The sequence below is a fragment of the Pinus tabuliformis genome, chromosome X (assembly GCF_031772625.1).
Source record: "Pinus tabuliformis cultivar Carrire ecotype Pingquan chromosome X, CPIR1, whole genome shotgun sequence".
Classification (NCBI taxonomy): Eukaryota; Viridiplantae; Streptophyta; class Pinopsida; order Pinales; family Pinaceae; genus Pinus; species Pinus tabuliformis.
In genome coordinates, this window is record NC_142308.1 from 1,466,126,279 (window position 1) to 1,466,139,094 (window position 12,816).

A 12,816-nucleotide genomic window follows, 5' to 3' on the forward strand; every position below is an offset into this window, starting at 1 on the left:
AAATCATATCTATAAGCAGCTTGCCCACCTCATTGAAATTGTCATATAAGAAAGGGGGTGGGCCTGTTGGCTGGTAGTCTACCCTCATGAATGTCTTGGTAATTCTTGCAATTTCAGAGCTGGAAAGCTTGGTGCCTTCATCTAGCAAATAGTTCATGGAGAAAGGAATCAATTTGTGAGTTTGTTTGAAATCGAGCATCTGGTTGATGGAGTCAGGAGTAACATAAAAAAGTATGCTCCTAGATGGAGACTTGACAACTCTCTGATTAGGTTGATAGTTCTCAGCACACAAATGGATGACCTCAGGAAAAGCATTAACAGAGGGAAGGAAATAATAAGGCAAATTGGACTCCCATATGCCAAACATGTCATAGTTGTTTATAAAGTTGTTCCTTAGTTGGCAGAAGGTCTTCAAGTGATTTCTGTCCCCAACTAGATCTTGAATGAGGTAATCCTTATCAGCCAGAGGCATGGCTTCAAGTTCTTTGTTTGGTGGATTCATAGGAGTGACACTGAGAGCTGTTGGAGTGGCCATTATAAAACTTTTTGATGTTATATTTGGAATGAAGTTTTACAGCAGTAACAGGTTGCTGACAACTGACTCTGAGGATTTGCAAAGGAGTTGCAAAATGAGTTCAAGTGAGGGAATGGCCTTCAATATCTGTAATTATGATGAAAAGGAAAACTTTGCGGAGTTCGGATAAGGCTTTAGTTTCTTTGGCAAATTCCTTGGATAGAAGACTATGAGGGAAAATTTTTGCAAGGGAACGGGGAGTATTACAGTGAAATTGCAGAGGTTTATGAGTGGAATGCGGTGAAGAGAACAATGCCGACCTGTTATGAAATTTTTGCCGGGAATCGAGCTCGAAAATGAGTTTCCAAAGGTAAATTCGCAAACAGGCGCGGGTTGGCAGGGTTTTTCCTGAGGTAGGGGCTTAGCAGTGGATTTAGGCAGAATTTAGGTAGGGCAGAGTCATTAATTTGGGAATTTGCAGGCTTCAAAACATGTAAAATGGAGAAAAATGGGAAGAACAGGGGCGAAGGGGCAAAGTAGGGAAAATACCTGGTTAAACTGGCGCCGAGGGCAGCTGGACTGGTCCAATGGCGACTGGTGAAGACGGATTCAGAGGTGGTTCCAGCTCAATTGGTCGAATTTTGAATTTTGGAGGCAAACGGGCGCAAACGGCAGCAGCATCTCTCCACCATGTCCAATGAAAATGACTAACAAACGGTTGAAAAACGCGTGTTTTTATAAAAATTTGACATATTTGCGCTTTTGGCGCTTTTCCATGATGACATCAGCATGACGTCATCGGTGGGTCCCGGGTACGGACGGGTGACGTGGCAGCTGACTCGGATGAAGACGTGGCATAGGACACTCTGGCGGGGTGACGACGTGAGCAGGTGAGGTGGCAATGACACGGGGCACCGGCGGGGATACGAAGGCATGACGTCAGAAGCGACGCAGGGCTGACGTAGGAGGGCCGAAGGTGGTAACCGGTTTTCCCCGCACCACCTTTCGGCACAGGCGGTATTGGGGAAGGGGCCTCCGAACACGCCGGGAGGCCAACACGTGGCGGGGGTACGGCAGGGAAACCGCCCATCCCCCGGACGTTAACCTCCGGCGGATCGGGGGCTCAAAACGACCGCCCACCGTTGGATCTGGAGTGCTGGGCATCGGACGGCTGGCGGGACGATCGGGTGTTGTGCAGTTAGGCGCGGGACCCGCCCAATTTATAAAATATTATTATGCCGTGGGGGGTCAAAAACTTTAGAAAATGCGGGTTTGTGGGTTATGTGCCGGCAGCGTTTAAAATAAACGTTTAAACGCTGAACATTAATAATGAGCGCTGAGAAAGGGTTAGGTTTATATACAAAAAGGGAAGACCATGGTTATTATTTTAACCAGAGGTTAAAACAAGCCCGGGTTAGAACGCGGAAGGGTCAATAGTAGTCCCAGATGGACTATTATTTCCCTAAACTGTATATACATAGCTATAATGCTATAGGGTGGGATTTTAATATTTTTTGGGATTTTATATAGTTTTTTGTAACAAATAGGGATGGGAAAATTTGGTTAGGGAGCTATATAATAGGATTAGAAGTTAATATGAGTTTGTGAAATGGAAATGTAAGGGGAATGATGCCAAGTTTATGATCTGAAACTTAGACATGAGATTTAAATGGGATATGGAGGAATGATTTTACACAAGAAATGTGGCTTCTTTTCATTTGAGAAAGCCAAAACTTGACTTGATATTTTACAAAAATGAAGTGATAACAGGACTTGCTGGGAAGATCTCAAAGTCCTCAAGGGGGTGTTAGTAAGAAATTTCGAGGGGGAGGTGAAAGGGAGTTAGACATGCTACCAGAATTCTGCCATTAGACAACTGCTTCGACCTTTTTGTGATTGATGAGATGAGCCCTGATTAATAATACAAAATGTGATCCAGACTTTGCTTCTGCAACCTCAAACTACCTACCCAACCTAATACACCTAACATTTTTTTCTTCCTTTTGAATGGGTGCACTTAGACTTGCAAACCCTGATTGTCCTCTTTTCTTTTGGCTGCCCTCCTATCTAAATCAACACTTATCTCTTCCAAGGACCCAGATTAAGCAGTTGGGCTCCTTCATTTCTCTGCCTATCTACTCTTCTGCCAAGCTTGCACTGTTTGGACAGGTATTCTTTCTCTAGTCTACAACAAGCAATTTAAACCTAAGGAAACCAAGATTAATCTGTTTGGCCTTCCCTTAATTGAGAAATCTTTCAAAAATGGAACTTTTGCCTCATGGAAAAGATGAACATTTTTGGCACTTCCACTATCAATCATGAAATATGAAACCTATTGCAATAGGAGGCTAACATACCCCACAAATATCCTCGACTCTATTGTCAACTCAAGCTTCTTTCGTGCATCTTTGGTCACATGCCAATATACCGATGACCCAAAAATTCTAAAGTGACCAACACCTGGTCTCTTATTGGAATAAGCCTCCTTTGGTGTCTTCATCCCAAGTATCTGACGTGGGCTACAGTTATGAAAATAACCCAATGTGTTGCATGCCTCAGCCCACAAGTGTAGTGGGAGATCCTGATCATGAAACATTGCCCTTGTTGCCCCTACTATGCTTCTATTCTTTCTCTCGGCCACCCCATTCTACTGAGGGTTATGGGGCATCGTTAACTCCCGTTTAATCCCTTCCACTGCACAGAAGTTATTAAACTCATTTGAGACATACTCACCATCATTGTCACTCCGTAGAGATTTAACCTTATTACTCGACTCTTTCTTCGCCAATTTTATTTAAATTCCCAAAACTTTGTGAAGGTTTTATCCTTTTTCTGCATGAAAAATATCCAACATTTTCGAGAAAAGTCATCAACAAATATAACATAATACCTATGTTTGGTCATGGATGTTGTCGAGAATGGTCCACACACATCTAAATGGACTTGCTCTAGAATAGCCTCTACTCGATTGTCTCTGTCATGAAAGGAAGACTTGGTGTATTTACCCAAAGCACACCCCTTGCATGTATCAACTTGCTGTAGTGTACATTTGGGAAAACTGGTGAAGATTTGTTGCATGATCTTCAAAGCCCCATGATGCAAGTGGCCCAATAATTTGTGCCACAACTCACCAACATCTTAGCTTTGCACTATCTATGCTTTCATGCTCAAAGTATCACAATCCTCTACCTCCAGCTTATAGACATTCTTCACCCCAATCCCTATCTTCTTCACTTGACATGTGGCTCTGTGTCGAAGGAATGCCTTTCCTTTCGAGAAATCCTCAAGCATGAAAACAGATACCAAGTTCTTCATGAGCCTAGGAACATACATAACATTATTCAAAGTGAGTGGAGCCCCATGCTCCCTCTGAAAGGTAATGGTGCCCAATCTAGTAGCACTATACCTCCCGTTGTCACCCATCTCGATATGCATCTGGAGATCTTTCTCCTCCAAGTCACTGAATAACTCCTTGTCGCCAATCATGTGGAATGAAGCTCCATTGTCTAAGTACCATACACTTCCCATCATTGATGACACCATGCATGCAATGAGGGAAAATTCCAGTTCAAATTGAGAGGGCAAAGCCTCACCCGCCACTCCTCCTAAGGACTTCCTATTGGACTTCTTGAGTGGAAAATTTGTAGCAAAATGGCCCAACTCATGACAATGAAAGTACTTAAATTTCACCATGTCTTTCTTCTTACCTCCATGGAAAGAATCTAATTTGGAATGGTAAGCTTCCCCTTTCCCCTTCTTCACCTTAATCGCTAAGGCATAGTTCTCTTCATCGTTAGTCTTTGATGAAGAGCCATCCCTGATGTTACTCCTGATCTCCTCCTGCATCGAATCCGGCCACAATCGTTCCCAATTTGGTAGCTTCTTCCAACCATTGACAAAGTCCTGATAAGTATTCCAACTCTTTGGGAGTCCCAGAAGAGAAAGACTCACCATATCATCCTCGACAACCGTGATTCCAACACTTCCAAGTTCATCACGACATTGAGTGAACTTGGTCAAGTATTTTGGAATAGTCTCACCTTTCTCCATTTTGATTTTTCGAAGTTTGTCCTTCAGTGCCAATTTCCTTTGGTCACTGTTGTTCTGATACAAGTCCATCAATGCTTTCCACATAGCATATGGAGTTTCCTTGCCATGGAGACTCGAGAAAATGTGGTCTCGAACTCCCTCAAGGATTATCCACCTTGCCTTCGCCACACACTTCTTCCATTCGGCCAGATTATGTGCATCTGATGTTGTTGGCTTAGGAATGTCTTGATCAACGAATTCCTTCAAGCCATTATCCTCCAGCACAACCTCCATTCTATCCCTCCAGGCTATATAATGTGAGTCACCTTCCAAGGCATACTCGAGCCACAAACCATAGAATGTCATCTGAAGTATGTATTGCAAATTTGAATTTCACCTATAACCCAAAACTCAAAACTTCGAAATCTCCTCTAGTATATTGAATTCAACTCCGATACCATGTAGAATTTCCTATAGATTCACAAGCTCATGTAATTTACTAAAGCACAAGATAAGAATCTACTTCTACTTTCAACGAATGGAAGCCAATAGATCGATGAAAACAATATGAACAAGAAGAAGACAAATCAATGGCACATAACAAAATAAGTTTTCCCGGGGAAAGCCACTACTCAAAACCCCGCCTATCTGCATTTCATTAATCATAAATATGAGTGAATATACAAAGCTTGTTCTCACAAGAAAAATTCCACACAAGTATATTCAACTCTCTACCTCACAAGCCTACTATTAGCCAACACTTAGCCAATTTTCACTGCCTCCCAATCCCCTATTTCCTTGCGCAATTCCTAGGATGAATAACTTGTATTTAAAGGGGATTCATGCTTCCAAAACTGCGCAAGCCAAACATAGTTCCTTCTCTGATTGCATGCACAATATTTTTAACTCAGTAAATCATACAACTAATAGCACATTGCCCTGCACTCTAGTCTCAACTGAGTCTTTCTCTGAACTGACATGCATGAGTTTCTCATGAGGGAATCTTCAGTTAATTGGAGTAACACTTGTGGATGCACTAGCGCACCAACTGACTGTTAGTCCTCCATTAGTTCCACAATCAGTTAGAACTAATTTAACTGACCATAACTTAGTAAACTGAGTTAATCTAATTACAACTCAAATAAACTCATCCTGAACCCATAAAATTTAGGGAGAACATATACATGACTACATAAAGACTTCCAACTCCAAATTCCTAAGCTAATTAAGTTAATTAAACTTAATTAAATATTTACAAGTTGCTATGAGAATAGAATTCGATTTTAATTCTCAGTTTAATTCAAGGACAAATTAAACTGGAATTTCCTGTTGCCATTTCTCAACAATTCGCCTTTGGGAATCTAATTCATTGGAGAAGGCATTCAGGGTGGCAAGAAAAATTGAAAGCAAAATTATGGCAACAAGGAAGTCTACCACTCACAACTATAAATATGGAAGTGTTGATGCTCCTAGTCTTCCACAACCTACAAGGTTTACACCGCAACAATTGGAGGAAAAAAGAGAAAAAAGGTTTTGTTATAGTTGTGATAGAAAATACATTAACTGTCATAAGTGTTCTGAGAAGAAATTATTCTACATAGATTGTGAAGTGGAGGAAGAAAAGGAACAAGAAACATCAAAATAGAAGCATATACACCAAGAACCAACCCTAGAGAAAGAAGAAATGAATCTGACCTTATCTTGTAATGCATTGGAAGGAATTACCACTCCTCAAACTTTCAAGATAGAAGGATATATTAAAAAGAAAAAGGTAACACTGTTGGTTGCTTCAGGTAGTACTCATAATTTTATTCATTGTAAGATAGCCAAGGAATTGAATTGCTTCCTATATCCAACATTAGAGTGTCAAGTAATGGTTGCAAATGGAGGAACTATAATTTTCTTTAGAAAGTATCATAATATCAAGTTAACCATGGGGGAATATGTATTGAATAGTCCAATGCTTTCCATTCCAATGGGTGGTGTTGATGTTGTATTAGGAGTCCAATGGTTACAATCTTTAGGGATGATAGCTTTCAATTTTCAAGAACTTTTCTTGAAATTTTTTTGGGAAGGAAAGGAAGTTGAATTAAGGGGTATCACGGGGAAACCAGGAAAGATAATTAGCTCTAATGGCATGACAAATCTTCTGAAGAAAGAACAACGGGATGTAATTGCACAATTATGCTCACTAGAGGTTCAAACATCGAAATCATCTATTTCTCTAGATCTCCAAAAAGTCTTGGACAATCATTCCAAGGTGTTTGAGACTCCCAAAGGCCTCCCACCTATTCGTGATCATGATCATGCTATTCATTTAATTCCAGGAAGTGTTCCTCCAAACATTAGGACTTACATATATCCTTATGCCCAAAAGAGTGAAATTGAATGTATGGTTCTAGAAATGCTAGAGGCTGGTATAATTCAACCTATTCAGAGTTCTTTCTCTGCTCTAGTAGTATTGGTGCACAAGAAGGATGCATCATGGTGTATGTGTCTAGATTATAGGGAGATCAACACACTCACTATTAAAGATAATTTCTCATTCCTGTCATTGATGAATTATTGGATAAATTACATGGAGCAATTTACTTCACCAAGCTGGATCTTTGTTCAAGATATCATCAAATTAGAATGAAGACTATAGACATTTTGAAAACAAGATTCAGAACTCATGAGAGTCATTATGAATTTTTGGTCATACCTTTTGGCCTTACTAATGCACCTTCCACATTTCAAGGTTTGATGAGTTCCATTTTCAAACCCTTCCTTAGAAAATTTGTGTTTGTATTTTGTGATGATATACTAATCTACAACAAGTCTTGGAAGGATCATGTTCAACATGTTGAAAGGGTGCTCAAACTATTGGAGTAGAAGCAATTATATGTGAAAAACTCCAAATGTATCTTTGGAGTATAGGAGGTGGAATATTTGAGTCATATTGTATCTCATGAGGGTGTTAAGGTAGACCCTAACAAAATTAAAGTCATTAAGGAATGGAAAATCCCCACAACCATAAAGAATATTCAAGGATTTCTCAAGTTGACAAGGTATTATGTAAATTTGTTAAGAATTATGGGAGAATAACGACACCTCTATCATCATTACCGAAGAAAGATGCATTTTCTTGGACTCTAGAAGCAACGAAAGCCTTTGAACATCTTAAAGAGGCAATGTGCCAAGCACCGGTCTTAACTACGTCAGACTTCACAAAATCTTTTATTGTGGAATGTGATGCCTCGGGAAATGGAATTGGTGTTGTTTTAATGAAAGAAGGAAGACCCATTGCTTTTGAAAGTCGTCCAGTCAAAGGAAAGTATTTACACAAACCTATTTATGAGAAGGAGATGTTGACAATACTACATGCACTAAAGAAATGACGACCTTACCTAATGGGAAGACACTTCAAGGTAAAATCAAATCATGATAGTCTTAAATAATTTTTGGAACAAATATTATCAAGTTTAGAAGAGTAGCGAAAATGGGTGACAAAGATGTTGGGTTATGACTTTGAAATCATTCACAAAAAAGGGAAGCAAAATGTAGTTACAAATGCACTCTCAAGAAAGGATGAGGATGTGGAAGCATTGCTTTGTGCCATTTTTATTATCCAACCTGTGTGGATAACTGAAGCAAGGGATGAATGGAAGAATGAAGAGGTGTGGTCACTTATTCAAAAGTTGCAGCAAGATTCCAGTACATCTGATACATTTAGCTGGAAAAATGATTCATTATGGTACAAAGATCGCTTATATCTTTGTAATAATTTCCAACTCAAACAAAATATTATTTTGGAATTGCACACCTCTCCTTAGGAGAGCACTCAGGATTTTTAAAAGCTCACCATAGGGTCAAGAAAGATTTTTTTTCTGGGATGGCCTAAATATGCTATTTAGAAGTTTGTGGGAGAATGTTTGGTTTGCCAACAAAATAAAGTTGAGACAATTAAGACCCTGGGTCTGTTACAACCTTTAGCCATTCCAAGTCAGTGTTGGGAGGAGGTCTCAATGGATTTTATCATAGGTTTACCCAAGTTTGAAGGAAACAGTGTCATCATGGTGGTAGTTGATAGACTTGTCGAGTATGCACAATTTTTTGCATTATCTCATCCTTTTAAAGCCAGTACAATTTCCACTGCATTTATGGAAACAATTCAAAAGTTTCATGGAAACCCAAAGATTATAGTAAGTGATAGAGATCCCATTTTCACTGGAAATTTTTGGACGAATTTATTTTCTTGTCTTGGTACTCAATTAGCTCATAGCTCATCTTATCATCCTCAATCTGATAGACAAACTAAGATAGTGAACAAATGTTTGGAATGATATCTTCATTGTTTTGTATATAATAAATAAACATAATGGGTCAAGTGGTTACCTCTAGCTGAATGGTGGTATTGTTATCACCCCAAGAAACTCACCTAGGTTGTATATCAGTGATGCTCGGGAACATTACAAACTCAACAAAATGTTGGATAAATTGGTGGATGAATGAAACAAATGCTGCATATTCAAGCCAGATAACCACTCGTACTATGCCTAACCCCAAACATGGGTGAACACCCCCAGACTACAAGGCTTTTAACCACCAATTACTCACAGTTTCAGAGACAATGTGATGATGGAGAACACTGATCACACTAGCAGATGCACAGGACCATGTGATGGCCGGCTACAACCAGTTAAGAGGTCTATAAATCTGTTTCCTAATGCACAAACAGGATGACAGCTCTCTGGCATTAAAACAATAGAAACCTGCAAACAGATTCAATGATACATGCTAAATCCTAACGCAGAGGTGGGATGACAGCCCCTCTAATGCTAAACATTAACAGCACATGAATAAATGTAAAGCAGGCACAGCTTGGAACAAGAAGAAGAAGTGGATAGTGAGCAATTAACAGCAAAAGAAGCTTGCATTAGCTGAAAATGAAGACCAGACACTGCAGGTATCACAGCAGTTACAATCTCCAGAAGTTGAACCTTACAACAAGATAACACTCATCCAACCCTCATCAATTGATTACATCTTGTTTCTTGGTGAATATAGAGGTTGGTTACAAAATATCTCTGCTACTAAGCGTGGAGGTGTTTTAACGGACCACCAACCACATTTACATTCAGATATGGGTCTCTGCTGCAGATTGACTGCTTTAATGGATGAATTTAATATTTCTGGTGCTCTGCAGTCCTTCCTGAACAGGTGGCGTACTGACTGTCACAAGGCTCCATCACTGATAAATGGTTGAACTGCTCGAGGGCGTCCTGTTTTTCCTCGGCCATGCTACCCTTTAATTGCAGTTGTTGAAGTCTTAACACGCAGAGAGCAGGTAGATCATCCTCTTCATCCTTCGGGTGAATAACACAGGTTACGGGCGAGAACAGAGTGGCGGAAGCATGAGCAGAAGGCGAAAACAAATGTTGGCCATTAGATTAAACAATCAGACGATGGAGATCGGCGTATGGAGGCTATTGGAAGACAGGGGAGCGGGGAGAGCATCGTGAGCCGTCGGATCATATAGATCAACGGCTACGATCACATCGGGAGGAGCTATCGGGAGCCATTGCGGGTAAATGAGTTTGGGCCGTCGGATCATGGGCGAGAATTATCGGACGATGATCGATGCAGAAGCTGGAGGGTAGTTAACGGGCGGGAGGATGGTTTTGGGAGGTGGGCGGTATTCCCCGCACTACCTTCCGGGACTCGGCGGCTTCCGTATAGTGGGCCGCGATCCAACAAAAAGGCGCAACGTGGCAGCCCGAAACCACCGCCCTCGCGAATTAATGCGTGCGCGGCTTGCAAGATGAGGGCTTGCGACTATCGTCAGATCTCTGATGGACGATCGGATGAAAAGAAAGGAGCACAAGGTTTAACGCGCGGGTTGGGGCGACGGGGGCTGTTAGATCTGATCGCGGTAGATCAACGGCTCGGAATTAAAAGCGACAGGAAGGGCTATGAAGGTGCGAGGTCATATTATCAGGGTTTCATAACATGTAAACCTAGCACCCGGGGGCTGAAGGAAATATGGCATTAAACAGAGTTTAAATGGGTTACACTGAGTTTATAAAGAAAAGACAGGGGCAGCGGAGTAAAAAAAATAAGCAAGGAAATAGGGAGTAGCAAGGAAATAAGAAGTTAACAGAAGAAAAACAGAGATCGAGCGGTTAAGAAGGTAGAAGGAAACTTAAAGAAGCAGAAGGAGAACGAATGCTGCGAGGCCCTTTTTAGCACAAACACGCCATAAAATCTGAATTTGCCCTCAAAAAATTGCTCGAACATGTAGCAGAGCTAACAGGTATAATACTTCCTTGCATACTGCAGCAAAAATGACCCCATTTATGGAACTTTATAGATATCATTCACCATCCATCACATAATCTTTAAGAGAAAATTCTAAGGTTCAAGCAGTGGAAGATAACATCGAGCATCAACAACAAGTTCTCCAACTCTTAAAGGATAACCCCACTATGGCACAGAATCAAATGAAACAATAGGCATATCAACATCGCAGTGAAAGAAGTTTTGATGTAGGTGAATGGGTATTTTCAGAGCTACAACAATACAAACAAATGTCTCTCAAGCAAGCTAAGAAGGATAATAAGCTATCACCCAAGTACTATAGTCCTTACAAGGTGTTGCAAAAGATTGGTACTATGGCATACAAATTGGAGTTGCCTGCATCTTCTCAAGTACACCTAATTTTCCATGTTTCATGCTTTAAAAAGGTTATCAGTGACAAGCTTCTAGTTCAAACAGTATTACTAGAACTTGACAAAGAAGGAAAAATCATATTTGACTCTGAAGCAATCACGAAAACAAGAACTTGACAGCTACGAAATCGATCAATTTCAGAGTATCTCATTAAGTGGAAGAACTTACCCGTTGAAGATTCCACATGGGAGGATGAGAATTTTATACAGAAGCATCCAGAACGACTCAAGCGTTGAGGACAACACTTTTTTGAAGGAGAGGTAATGTTCGGTCCCTATAATACTAGTGTAGCCCCCTTACTGTTATTGTTAATGTATCCCCCTTTTTGTTAGTGTTGTGTCCATGTAGCCTCCATATTGTTATTATGGTGCCCCATAAAAGCCCACTATTGTTATTGTTGTGCCCTTACATTATTATTGTTATGCAAGCTCTGATTATATTGTGACCCCTTAGACTCATATATATACAAAGGAGGCCTTGTCATTTGTATCATCCAAGAATTGTTCATTTATGTAATGTAAAGGAGGTTTCCCCCTCGAAGAGGATAATTTTTAAGTCGTTGATCTATTTTTTTGTGAGTTGGTTGCATAACAGATCTACTCTAATTTTATTTGGGTTGCCCATAAACAAAATACACACTCTATCTTATAAAGATACAATTTTTATTTTATATATTTAATATATAACTATTAGTTTTTCCATTTTATTTTATTTTATTTTTTGTAGTTTAAAGTCCTTGAAGATCAGTGATCACTACGTCCATGAAATAATTGTACCAAACAAATCTATCCAAAGCAGGATCTCGAGAGTGTCGAGAGAATTGAACCTGTGACCTTTCAACAACGAAGGGGATTTAGTGATACAGACTCAACCAATTGAGCTAACTCTTGGGGCTAATTTTTTCCACTATATTTTACAATATAATATATAATTTATAAACATATATAATTAATATGATATATGAACAAATATAATTTTTCCACCCTATAATTTTTTATTTATTTATTATAAATATGATGAATATGTAACTTCTCAGAGTACTAACCTGACCAAGAGCAGGGTATTTTTTAAGGATTCAATATTATGCCTATGTATTGTGTTATAGGCAATTACTCTGGTTTGAAAAGTCATACATGTGGAATGTAGGCGAATATTTAATAAAAAACATGTAATTTACTATTAAGATCGATAATTTGTTTAGCGAATATCATCCATTTAATTGTAGGGGTAAAAAATAGGTGGTTTTTTAACCAAATATGCAAATATTTTTTCAGAAAATCTCCAAAAAAATAGCCAATTGGCGATATTTCATCCCTAAAATTTTCCTTGGCCAAGAGCTGAGACCCCACTAGGATGGGGAGCCTACTCATCTTGAAACTTATTACAAAGGACCAAAGATGTCCCTCTTCTAAAATTTGAAATCTCGTAAAAAATACCAACCACTTACTCATCTCGTAAAAAAAATAACATCACATTATACCAACCACTTACTCATCTCATAAAAAGACAATTTATAAACCAACATCAATAATGTAATATACAAACAAATATAACACCAACCA

At 39.5% G+C, this 12,816-nt stretch overlaps 1 pseudogene; it reads left to right on the forward strand.

Annotated features, from left to right (window-relative positions):
- Positions 1-10,577, forward strand: part of LOC149145534 (protein DETOXIFICATION 27-like) — a 38,413-nt pseudogene extending 27,836 nt beyond the window's left edge.
- The last annotated feature ends 2,239 nt before the right edge of the window (positions 10,578-12,816 follow it).